General features: G+C 34.7%; 1 protein-coding gene across 2 annotated transcripts in view; it reads left to right on the top strand.

Annotated features, from left to right (window-relative positions):
* GUCY1A2 (guanylate cyclase 1 soluble subunit alpha 2) overlaps positions 1 to 12,527 on the top strand; it is a 370,428-nt gene that overhangs the window by 343,399 nt on the left and 14,502 nt on the right. The window lies entirely within an intron of this gene.

The raw sequence follows: 12,527 nt of genomic DNA, 5'->3' as shown, positions 1-12,527 counted from the left end.
ATATAATAATTTACTGGGAATATAGGCTTGCTTTTAGGAATTTACTTCATAAACAATTTGGAGGAATGCATCTTTCTGGTAAATTCAGAGAAAGATGAATGGAGTAATTGAAGAATGATGACATTCCTTGGGTATAGTTTTTATTTCATTAAACTATACATTCGATATAGTTTAATAATCAGTAATACTAGTCAAAAACACTAGCTAGAAACTCTGCTTCTGTTCCTTTGTCAATATAATTATTATACAAGGGTGAGATACTATGTTATAAATATTTACTCTTCTTCCTATGGATGCTTAATGTGGGGAAAGATCCAAAGAAACTTCAAGAAATTCTTATCTAGTAGTTTTTCCGTAGCCTTTTCTTAAAAAAAAAAAAAAAACAACATGCTCATCTGCACTAGTGATTTGATATTTAAAGAAAATAAAAAGTATTCGGGCTGGCATGTTACTACCCTTCAGTCTTTTAAATAACTTTATTAATCATCGTATCATTTTCTCTATGGAAGCACCAAAACGGTAAACATATTTTACAAAAGAAATGTAATCAGTAAAGACAAATGACTTAATAGTTTTCCCAAAAGGATAAACTGGAGCTGTGCCTCAAGAATTATATTTCTATTTTTCCAATTACAAACAGCAACATTAATATTACCCTTTTAAATGTGCCAATAAAAGTCATTTCTAGCAAAATTGAATGAGATACTCTATTCATTTCAATATGTCTTTTTACTATATCTTTCTTTGTCTCCCCGCTATATCAAAAAGCATTTTCCCCAGAAAATGTAATTCTGTGGATCAGGAATCTGATGCCTTCCCAATTTTTAAAAAATAAATCTTGTCTTTTTTGGGGGTAGGGGTATTTTAGAATATTCCACTTCGGCCATTCCATATATTTACCAGCATATTTAAGGCCATTTTAGTGAAGTCTTTAAAAATCAGAATATAATGTGGCAGTTATTTTTACAGTAAAAATAGTAAAAACTTACCTATTAGCTTACTCTTAAAGGTCTAATTGCTAAAATTTGTAAGAATCAATGAGAAAATATATAATTATGTACTGTGCAAAAGTGTTTAGTTGTTTTGATAGATATGAAATGAAGAGTATGTCTGGCAATTTAAGACATGTTTTTCCTTGGGAGGCCAAGGCGGGCGGATCACGAGGTCAGGAGATGGAGACCATCTAACACGGTGAAACCCCGTCTCTACTAAAAATACAAAAAAATTAGCTGGGCGAGGGGACAGGTGTCTGTAGTCCCAGCTCCTCGGGAGGCCGAGGCAGGAGAATGGCGTGAACCTGGGAGGTGGAGCTTGCAGTGAGCCGAGATTGCACCACTGCACTCCAGCCTGGGCGACAGACCGAGACTCCGTCTCAAAAAAAAAAAAAAAAAAAGAAAAAAAAGAAAAAAGACATATTTTTCTTTATGATTTGGTTTATTATTTGGCATAGGTTTGGCTTATATGATTAGGCTTAAGATTAAATCTAGAAGTAAAGTTTTGCTGTTTTTCTTTAGGTCCCATTCCTAACTAGTATGAAGGGAAAGCTTGGTGGTTCTCCTCATGACGGCATTGCTAAAAAGTTAATTACTTAGTTCTAGGATTCAGAATTTAAAGGCATTAATCTGGTATTCATGTCGATAATTCCTATTTATATGGGAGATATCTGTTAATTTCACACACAAAAAGAATTTCCTTGAAGTATAAATACTGTGATTGGCAACTCTGCTTAAGTGTGGAAATCATATACATAAATATATGTCATAAATAACGTTTACAAATAATGCCAACCTTAAATAAATTTTCCACGTTATCTAAAATACTATAAGGTGAAAATTAGTTACTAATTAAGCATGATTTAAAGCAAAAGAAAAAGTCACTCCTTATATTTTCCTTTCCCTTTCTCCATTAAAAATGGCACCATTTCTAGTGGCCTGAAGGTCAATATTTATTTTGTAATTAACACAGGTTTAATAATCCTTTCTGAAGGTTCTTTTAGATGTCCACAGTTTAGCTAAAAAGGCCAAGTTCTTTAGAAAAGTAAGTGTTAAACATGTATTGGCTGTGGAAACAATTCAAGTAATATCTGACTTAAAATCCAAGGTAGAACATAGATAAAAGTATTACTGTTGAGGTTTTTGGGAGCTGCTGTTACATTTAAGCCTTATGATTAGTGTGTTTATGAAGCATTTTCTATGCATACTCACATGTGCTTGTTTCTGGAAACAGTTTTTTTTTAATATTCTCATCAGATTTCAAAATGGACCATGATTCAGAAAATATTAAGAATCACTACTGACTGATTAAATAAATGAATGACCAAATAAAAGAATGTGAATTTCATATTCCTGTTCTGCCACTAATTAGTTTATGGCCCTGGATAAGCCACATAAATGATCTCATCTTTCATTTACTTATAAACTAGGTTAGGTCTAGATAATTCTAAAAATATTTTATACTAAATCCTGGAACAGAAAAAGTAGCATTAATAGAAAATCAGTGAAATCTGAATAAAGTCTGCAATTTACTTAATAGTAATATACCATTGTTAATTTCTTAGTTTTGACAAATGTACCCAGGTTAAGTGGAATGTTAACATTAGATGAAATTGAGTAAACACTGTAAGTGAACTCACTTCTTGCAGAACTATACTATATATCTTTGCAATTCTTCTATACTATATTATCTTTGCAATTCTTCTATAAATCTAACATTATTCCAAAAAATCCTTATTTAAAAAATTATTATAGTTCTGACATCCAGACCAGGCACAGTGGCTCATGCCTGCAATCCTAGCATTTTGGGAGGCCGGGGGAGAGGATCACTTGAGTTCAGGAGTTTGAGACCAGTCTGGGCAACACAGTGAGACCTTATCTCTACCAATATTGAAAAAAAATTACCCAGACCTGGTGCATGTGCCTAAAGTCCCAGTTGCTCAAGAGGCTGAGGCAGGGGTATCACTTAAGCCTAGGAGATGGAGGCTGCTATAAGCCGTGATCACACCACTGTACTGCAGCTTCAGCAACAGAGCCAGACCCTGTCTTTAAAAAAAAAAAAAAAAAACAATATTTAACCTTCAGTGAAAGCTGTGAATTTATTTTCAACTTACATAACAGAGGATCTTATATACTATGAGACCCACTGAATGTTTTTGAGCCTGGAAACAACATGATCAAAGAAAAGCTTACTTAGAAGCGATGTTCCACAGGGAGTGGAGTAGGGAACACCTAGAGGTGAAATGACCATAAGAGAAGAGGTAACAGCGTTGTTCCAAGCCTAAGGTACAGTCATGAACTAAGGCCATGATCGTGGGAATAGAGGTATAGAAAGTATGAAAAAACTTTAAAGAAATAATTGACAGGGCTGACTGGGCAAAAACACAAAGCCATTCTATATATTGTATGGTTAATACTGTGCCTTGAAATTGGAAAGCCATGTTTATTCACTCTCAGAATTAATGCCTTATGAATATATTTTTAACTTTAAAGTTCTTACTTTTAGGTTTAGCATGTAATCAAGCCTCTATATCATTTTAAATTTCTCCTTTTTTCCAATTGTGTGTACATTGTCCTTTGAAGGAAATGGCAAAATTTTATATTATATTGTTTGTTTGATTATGGTACTATGTTATATTAAGGAAACATGTTTGTTTCAAATCCTCTCAAAACAAGGCAGTCTACCTTCCAAAAAACAGATCATGAATTGTATTATTTAAATACATTTTAATATTTAATAAAATACAGTATGTTTGGAGTATTCATTTTTAAACTAGAGAATTGAAACCAGTCTTAATTGGGCCTTAATCTTTTAGCAGTCAGTTCTTCCCACTGCTCTTTTGTGTGAAACACTGTGCATCAGGAAAAATCTGATTGCTCTAAATGCTATGTTAAGAATCCTTTCTGTGGCTCTTACTAAAGTGCAAAGATTCTCATGCATTAGTCACCTATTACTAAATCAAAATTGCTTTGTAATCAGTTTTTGTGATATTGGCCAACATGACAGTGTTTCCTCTGGAGATCTTACTTGAAAATTTTTCAGATTTGCAAGTCTAAAACTAACATGTTTGATCATGCTGCTTTGTATGATCCTCTATAAACTGAATACTTTATAAATTCTCAAGCTTCACTAAATGTTAGAGCTGTAACTAATCTTTGAAATAAATTAGAGTAAAATCTTTCTTTTTCCACAAGGAAATTAAGAAACCAGAGAATTTAAGCGACTTAACTAATGTCATCAACTAATTTTTCTCTATCTAACCTGTATGAGGGAAAGAAAAACTCTAAAATGTAAGAGATCAGATTTACTAAGCCTAACTATACCTCTTCTCCTCTCTCATAGTTTCTCTCTACAAAAATGAGTATTTCTGAGAAGCATAATTTTAGTGGAATTTGCAAGGAATATTTTCTATAAAACATTGTTCATATAAGAAGTCGGTTGAACTCTTAAAGAAAAGGAAAAAAGTATGCCCTTTTTTTAGCCTCCAAATATTTTCCTAGGTTGATTTGCCTTCTTGGGAGCTGAAGTTATTAAAATTTGCATTATCTCCTTAGAATACATTTAGGCTAACTCTATTTCTGATTGGTTGAATAATATAGAAAATAGAGAACATAGAATTCTTAAGTCTAGGAATCTAACTTGGTACTAATTTTTAAGTAATGAAATCAACTAATATTCATTTTTTAAAATAATTGTGCATATTTTCTTCTTTCCACTTCTTTATCTTTTATACAGAAAGACCAGCACAATGATGAACTTGTTTTTAAGAAAGACTTTTGGTCAGAGAAGTGAAAAATGTGAGGAAATTATTTAACTTACAAGAACTGCTTACAGTTATCTTTTCTAATCTCTCACTTACCATCTTTTTTTAAAGTTCTGTCTATAGACATATTAAACTTTTGCATGAATGTTTTAAAGTTTAAATTCCTTGACATTTACTAGAAATGGACTTTTTAGGCTGTTAAAGGTCAAAATTGACAGGGTCCAGAGAAGTCAATGGGGTAGAATGCTCTTTAGTTATTTAGCATCCTAAAATTCAAGAATGTAAACGGCATTAGTTTTGCCACTCAAATAGGAACATCCCAGAAGATGTATACTCTCTAGCAGGTATCAGGTATGCAGAGTATGAAACCTATAGTTAAGCACACTTTGCCATCAGTACCTACTCCTGGGTGGGTTGCAGAAAAAATGTGCAGGGGTGTTGCTGAAGTGCCTCTGAGACTCTCTGCCTTATCATTTTCAGGGGACATACAGGAAGACTATCCCTTTAGGAGAACTTATTGGCCTGAATTTTAGATCCCACAGATTGCCTCAAATTATAAAATTACCTCAACATCTGCAAGTAAAAATATTTGCAACCTTAAAATGCATAAACATTTGGTGAGATCCTTTTTCTGTTTTATTTCATCATGAGCTAGATTCTTACTTTCCTTATTTGGAAAGGTGTATTTCCAGAGAATGAATCATTGCATTTCAAGGGATTTCAGGCTGTCTAGCCGACTCAATAACTACAGTTCCATTGGACCTATCTTCAGACTGCATCTGATCTTAGAGCAGTGAAGCACAAAGCAGAAGGGCAGAGTTCCTTCTTTTCTTCCACTCAAGTAGAAAGAAGAAGGTAAATAGGAAAAATTCAGGAACTTTACAACACTTAGGAAAACATAATGTGTGTTGATGTTTTTTATTTTCATTTTTCAGAACCGTCATCCTTCTCCTACACCCAAAAATACAGTGCCCATTGCTATTACAATAGAATCCAAATGCATTCCTTAGCAAAAAAAGATATTCAGGTGAATAATTTGTAACAACAGAAATTTCTAATTAAGCAAATTGAGGCCCTGAGTTTATCATTATCCTTTTCTGAAGTTAATAATTAATCTTTTTTGAAACAACAACAAAATGACTTCCAGATATCACTCAGGTATACACTTTCCACCTTCCTCTCTTCCATTTTGTTGGAGCAAAATGACATATACACATACAAACACACAAAGACTGGAAGAGGATTTAAAAATGGAAGAGAGGAAGGTGGAAAGTGTATGCCTGAGTGATATTTGGCTTAATGTCTAAAAGAAATCTGAAGTCTCAGGTCTTACAGAAGAGGGAGTGGGTAAGAAGCAAGTATATTCACTCTAAATCTAAATATCAGCCTGTTTACACACACACATGCATGCACACACACACAACCTAATTAGGAAGATAATCTAAAACATCCAAAATATGACCAGAAGAGATTCCAGAAAGAGTACAAGGGTAGAAAACACTCTAGGGTATTTTAAGTCAGAAGATATACAGGGAATAATGTGCTTACAGAATCATGAGAAGAGATAAAAATCAGGTTCTAAGCTGGATATCTTGAAATGATACCCATAAAATATAGAACTGGCCAGGTGCACAAGCTCCTACCCCTGTGCTCACCACAGGAACTATAATAGTCTAGGTCAGGAGCCATGGCCACAGCCATACCAGCCTTTGGACATCAGGAAACTGAAAAATGGATGCCTAAATATGCATTCCCATGATTATGAAGTTAGATGTTAGACTAACATGTCACCAGTACTGGGCCATTTTCTTGACACTTAGGAAGCTAAAAACTGGAGCCTGCTTCTGCAAAACTCCAATATCAATAGTCACTGTTAATGGTCAGTTGCCAAGGGAAATAGAATCTACTTCACTTCTGCCATTCAAAACTTTGTCAGGTCAATCTTATTTTAGGAAACTAATAATTACTCAGAACCATAGTAGCTAGGGAAATTGGGAAATGTAGTTTCAAGCTGGGTAGCCATGTACTTTTGTAGAACTTTATTACTAATAAATAAAGGGAGAACAAATTTGGGGGCACAGCTAACTCTAGAAAGATATAAGAGGTTTGTTCTCCTGAGACATTGAACCAGAGGAATTCTAAATTCAGGAAGGTAAATATGGGAGGATTAAATAAAAGTCTACGTTCATAACAGTGAGATTCCCAGGTTATTTCCTAAATTCAACTTCCAGAATGCTGGAAGCCAGGTGTAAATCCCATAGGAATGATTGGAATATTGTTACTTGGACAAACTGGACCAAAGGAAAAACAGTAAATATATTGATATTTGGGAACCCTAATGAAATGGTCAGGTTAAACCTACAATTCAACATTATTTTGCTACACACAAACCTTTTAACCATGTCATAATGACTTATACTAAAATAGAAAGATATTTACAGACATTAGTAATTTGTTGAATGCCTCGACATGAAAAAAGAGACCAAAACAAAAAAGCAAACAACAAAATCTAGTCCATTAATATCTAGAGGAAAAAGAGACAATATAGAGAACTAAAGAAAACTATAAAAAGATGATTAATATTCTCATAGATTTAAAATAGTAAGAACACAACATAAGAAAAAATAATCATACCACAAGAGTGGAAATTAAAATGAAATACCTGAAATTTTAAAATTCTTTATGTGTCGGAAAATAATGTTGGATGCAATCTTCCAGAAAATAGAATGTTTTAAAATGAGGGAATAATTTGAGAAAAAGGAAAACAAATTAGAAGATTAATTTACCAGGTCCAATGTCTAAGCCAAAATGCATAAAAAGAAAACATATAAAACAAGGCATACAAAATTATTAAGTAACTTTTTTAAAATTCCTAGAACTGAAAGACATAGTTTGCTACATAAAAAGCTTCAAAAAGATCCACTAATTGTCATTGTACCAAATAAAAAAGATGCAATTAGCCATATTATTATTAATTTTCACAATACCAGAGATAGAAAGATGATGATGATGATAAGAAAGACTAGGAGAAAATTCACATGCACAGGATTAAAAAACAGAATGACGTCTTACTTTTTAACAGCCAAATACGGAGGAGAAAATGAATTCCAAACAAGAATTTAATACCTAATTAAACCAATCAAGTTGAGAGACGAATGAATTAAAGATATTTCTGACATCTAAAGTTTTTAAAAGGTCACTGTCCTCATATCTTTTCTACCCCTCTACAAGATGCATCAGATTCTACTGCTTCCTCCTTTGCCCTTCAAGTATCCCTTGGTGAGCAGTAGCTGGGTACTGAGTAGATAAGTTTGTGAATACCCTCTGGTAGATAGCATTCTGAGAATGTCACTCTCTTACAGCTCTGCGCATTACACAGATCCTTCCAGTTATTGAAACAAACAAAAGATTTTCCAATTTCACACAATGATTTCAAACGTGCAGGTGTCAGAGAGCTATATATACTAGTCTGCCACTATTAGAGGCTGGAACTGGATCTATTCATTTCAGCAAGGTTTATTCTGTTCATGGGGCAACTTAGCAAATAAAAATAATCACTATGAAAAGACATTTTCAGCAAAACTCAAAATTCTCTCGTTTCCCTCTCAGTCTTCTCCTATCCCATACATATTATCATCAGAGATAGGAAAGTATTGGTTCAGGCCTAGCTCACAGAAGGCACTTAATGATTACCTGTTGACCAGTTGACTGCTGAACTCACTGACCCTTTTTTAAAATTCTGAGTTTTGTGTTAAAATTTGAACTACATTTAGATCATTTGTACTTCAGTATGAGTAAGTGTCAGACTCTTTCCCAAGGTAGGATGTAGGACAGAGCACAGAGCTTGGTGAAAATTGGGGGAAATGAGCCTGCAAACAAGAGGTGAGAGAGTCAGAAACCAGCTTCATTTCTGCAGCTGTGATGGAGAAGCTCCATGGACCTCCATGGAATCAAGCTTCCTGCACATGCTTGGGAGCCATCCATTGATCCAAAGCAGCAGTGGATTTTTATTTTGAAAAACAATTTGTAGAAAAAACTGTTTAGCAGAGAAAGGGTGACAGGCAGGTAAACTAGGATTTGTGTGATTTCCAAATGCTTATTAAACATGTTGCCAAAACTCCCAGAGTGTGTAACAACCAGCTGGGGATTACAGCTGGGGATTAATTTAGATTTATATAGAATCTAAGCTTCCATATCAGCCCTGGGGTGCTAAAGAAATGGATTGTTAGGCAGAGCTTTAGAGCCAACCCAGGGACTTGGACTTAATAAAGCATTTGAGAGGGGATCCGAGGCTCTGGGATGATCAGATTCTAAATAATTCCTAATCCTTGTATACATTTGATTGCTTACTCAGCACCATGACTCATATCATCAACAGGCATGCTGTGTGAAATAATTCCCCTGACCTCCTCCACAAACCCCCCAGTAAGTCATTCAGATTGTCCTATTGGAAGTCAACTGAATATTGCCCTTCAGTGTTCTTATCTACAAAGTCTGCTGTAGTAAATACTGGATATCATAGGAGCTTGAATCAATTTATCGTTACGTGCTGTCATTTTTACTATTGAAATTTAAAACTGTATTTAGTTTATGGATACCAAAATGTTTACTGGGAAAAGCAAATACCATTTCATAAAAGCTGTTGTCTCTGTAATTTCTAGCAAAGTACATGAGATCTATTTAAAATGTCAAGAGATCAATTGTTTGTGAAAAGTTTCCTCCCAGCCAATGTGCAGTGAATTATTTAAAAGTTCTGACATCTGAAGCAGCTGGTACCATCTTCTTTCAGTCATTTACAAGTACTTTCATAGATGTAACCCCATTTTTGTTTTGGGTTGAAAATCTCAATTATAGCAAAACAAAGATCTTGGTGAGACAAACAACTGTAAAAGATACATTTGAGGACTTAAAAGATAGGGAGAAGGGAATGTAGCTCATGTGGAGTCCTAATTGTTGATTATGGGCTTTAAGGAAACTTTGTGGAAAGACTGAACTATGGCTATATGTGGTTCTTAACTCTTGTACTTAAATCCATAGTCATCATCTTTCCCTTTCTCCTGTAGAATTTCTTCCTTTAGATTGTATCAGATGTTGTATCATTGTATTGCTAATTTGTTTCAATGAGCATTTCTTGTCTTTTTAGTTATATTAACTTATTCTGCAAGTCCCCACTTACTTGCCTCCATTCAAAGGACTATTTATAATGTCACAACCACTAAAAAAAAGTTTGTTGATTGACTGACATCAATGATTGACACCTATGTATTACACATTGATGACTGTTCTATTTGAGCTTAGCAAAATTGTTGTGGAATTCACTGCCAAATTAAACTACTGTATAGGGCTTTTTACATTTTGTTTCTGAAGTGACTGATTATATATTAATAGTAAAGAAAATTGACATTTGTGAAAATGAAAAGAAAGTAAAAAGTACTGATGACTTCCATTCTTATTGTCATTGTTTCTTAGTTTAGTTGTTTTGTGATGGAGAGCTATCTTACGTAGTCTTGTTATTTATTGTTGGGCTAAACTTGACTGTGTTTACAGGTCTAGGTTCCAGTTCCATTGTCACTACTGTCTTGCTGTTTCCTTGAGCAAATCAGTCTAACTTATTCTGAACTCATTTTCGCCCTCTATAAATTTGGTGGAGATGAGCATTTTTCAACTTTTAAGTTCAGGGGTACAAGCACAGGTTTGTTACATACAAATGTATGTACATACATACATACATTTGTAAATGAGTGTCATGGGGGTTTGTTGTACAGATTATTTTATCACCCAGGTATTAAGATTACTGCCCATTAGTTATTTTCCTGAACCTCTCCCTCCTCCCATCCTTCACTCTCCACCCTCCAAAAGGCTCCAGTGTGTGTTGTTCTCCTCTATGTGTCCATGTGGTCTCATCATTTAGCTGCCACTTATAAATGAGAACATACAGTATTTGGTTTTCTATTCCTGCATTAGTTTGCTAATGATACTGGCCTCCAGCTCCATCCATGTTGCTGGAAATGACATGATCTCATTTTTTATGACTGCATAGTATTCCATAGTGTGTATTTACCACATTTTCTTTATCCAGTCTACCACTGCTGGACATTTAGGTTCATTCCATGTCTTTGCTATTGTGAATAGTGCCGCAATGAACATACACATGCATGTGTCTTTATAATGGAATGATTTATATTCCTCTAGGTATATTCCCAGCAATGGGATTGCTGGATCAAATGGTATTTCTGTCTTTAGGTCTTTGAGGGATCTCCACACTGTCTTCCACCATGGCTGAACTAATTTACATTCCCAACAACTGTGTATACATGTTCCTTTTTCTCCAAAACCTTACCAGAATCTGTTATTTTTTTTACTTTTTTTTTTTTTTTTTTTGAGACTAAGTCTCGCTCTGTCACCCAGGCTGTAGCAGTGGCATGATGTCGGCTCACTGCAACCTCCACTTCCTGGTTCAAGTGATTCTCCTGCCTCAGCCTCCTAAGTAGCTGAGATTACAGGGGCGTGCCAACATGCCCGGCTAAATTTCGTATTTTTAATAGAGATGGGGTTTCACCATGTTGGCCAGGCAGGTCTTGAACTCCTAACTTCGTGATCTGCCCACCTTGTGAGCCTCCCAAAGTGCTGGGATTTGCCCACCTTGTGAGCCTCCCAAAGTGCTGGGATTACAGGTGTGAGCCACCGTGCCCGGCCCTTGGCTTTTTAATAATAGCCATTCTGACTGGTGTTAAATGGTATCTTATTGTGGTTTTGATTTGCATTTCTCTAATGATCAGTGACGTTGAGCTTTTTTTCATATGTGTGTTGGCTTCATGTATGTCTTCTTTTCAGAAATGCCTCTTCATGTCCTCTGCTCACTTTTTAATGGGGTTGTGTTTTTTTTCCTGTAAATTTGTTTATGTTTCTTATAGATGCTTGGTATTAGACCTTTGTTGGATGCATAGTTTATACTTTTAGCTTTTGAAAGAATTTTGAAATGTTAGAAGGAGACTTGTTTTTTATATACCAAATGAATATAATCATTTTGTGGGTTTTTTTTAACTGCCATTATATCCTTTAGCAATCAAAATACTATAGCTCTGGTTTTTAAAATTAAATATAGACTGCTCATATTATAACTTATTAGTACTACCAACTATTGTTTTAGGTAATATTTTCTATCCATTTATAGCATTCGAGGAGGAATATTTTCTTCTTCTCCTTAGAGATACTCATAATTGATGGTGCAGTGTTCTTATATGTTCACACATCCTTTATTCTTCTTGTGCTCATTGTTTCTTTTGCCCTGACCTGTCTCCTACTTGGAGCTGCTGCTAACATGAATCTGTCTTAGGAGGATGGGTTGTTTTTAAGAAAAAGATAATGGGTTTGGATCCAAGGTGCTTTCCAAATAAAGTCTAAACTCTTAGTTTAGGGCTTTAAAATTTTTTCCTAACCTACCGCCCCAGCGTTAACCCTCATTCTTACCTCACTGGGTAATGCTATCATATGGTTAGAAACTTTACAATATTCTTGCTTCTAACCCTTTGGTTACATTGTTTTCCTTATCCACTTGTTGAAACTGTATGTGCCTTTAAATAACATCTAGTCCATGAAAGCTTTGTGGTCCTCCCACTGCAAATACTTTTTTTCTTCTAGAGTTCTGCAATTTTCATGTCTACTTTTCTGATGGCATCTAGCCTATTCCGTTCTATACTTTTATATTACTCTGTGTTTTGTTCGTTTATTGGGGTTTTTAATTCTTTTATTCTGTTTCTCTATCTGTTGA

Source organism: Hylobates moloch, unplaced genomic scaffold, assembly GCF_009828535.3.
Source record: "Hylobates moloch isolate HMO894 unplaced genomic scaffold, HMol_V3 SCAFFOLD_11, whole genome shotgun sequence".
Taxonomy (NCBI): domain Eukaryota; kingdom Metazoa; phylum Chordata; class Mammalia; order Primates; family Hylobatidae; genus Hylobates; species Hylobates moloch.
This window is presented reverse-complemented; position numbering and strand designations above follow the sequence as displayed.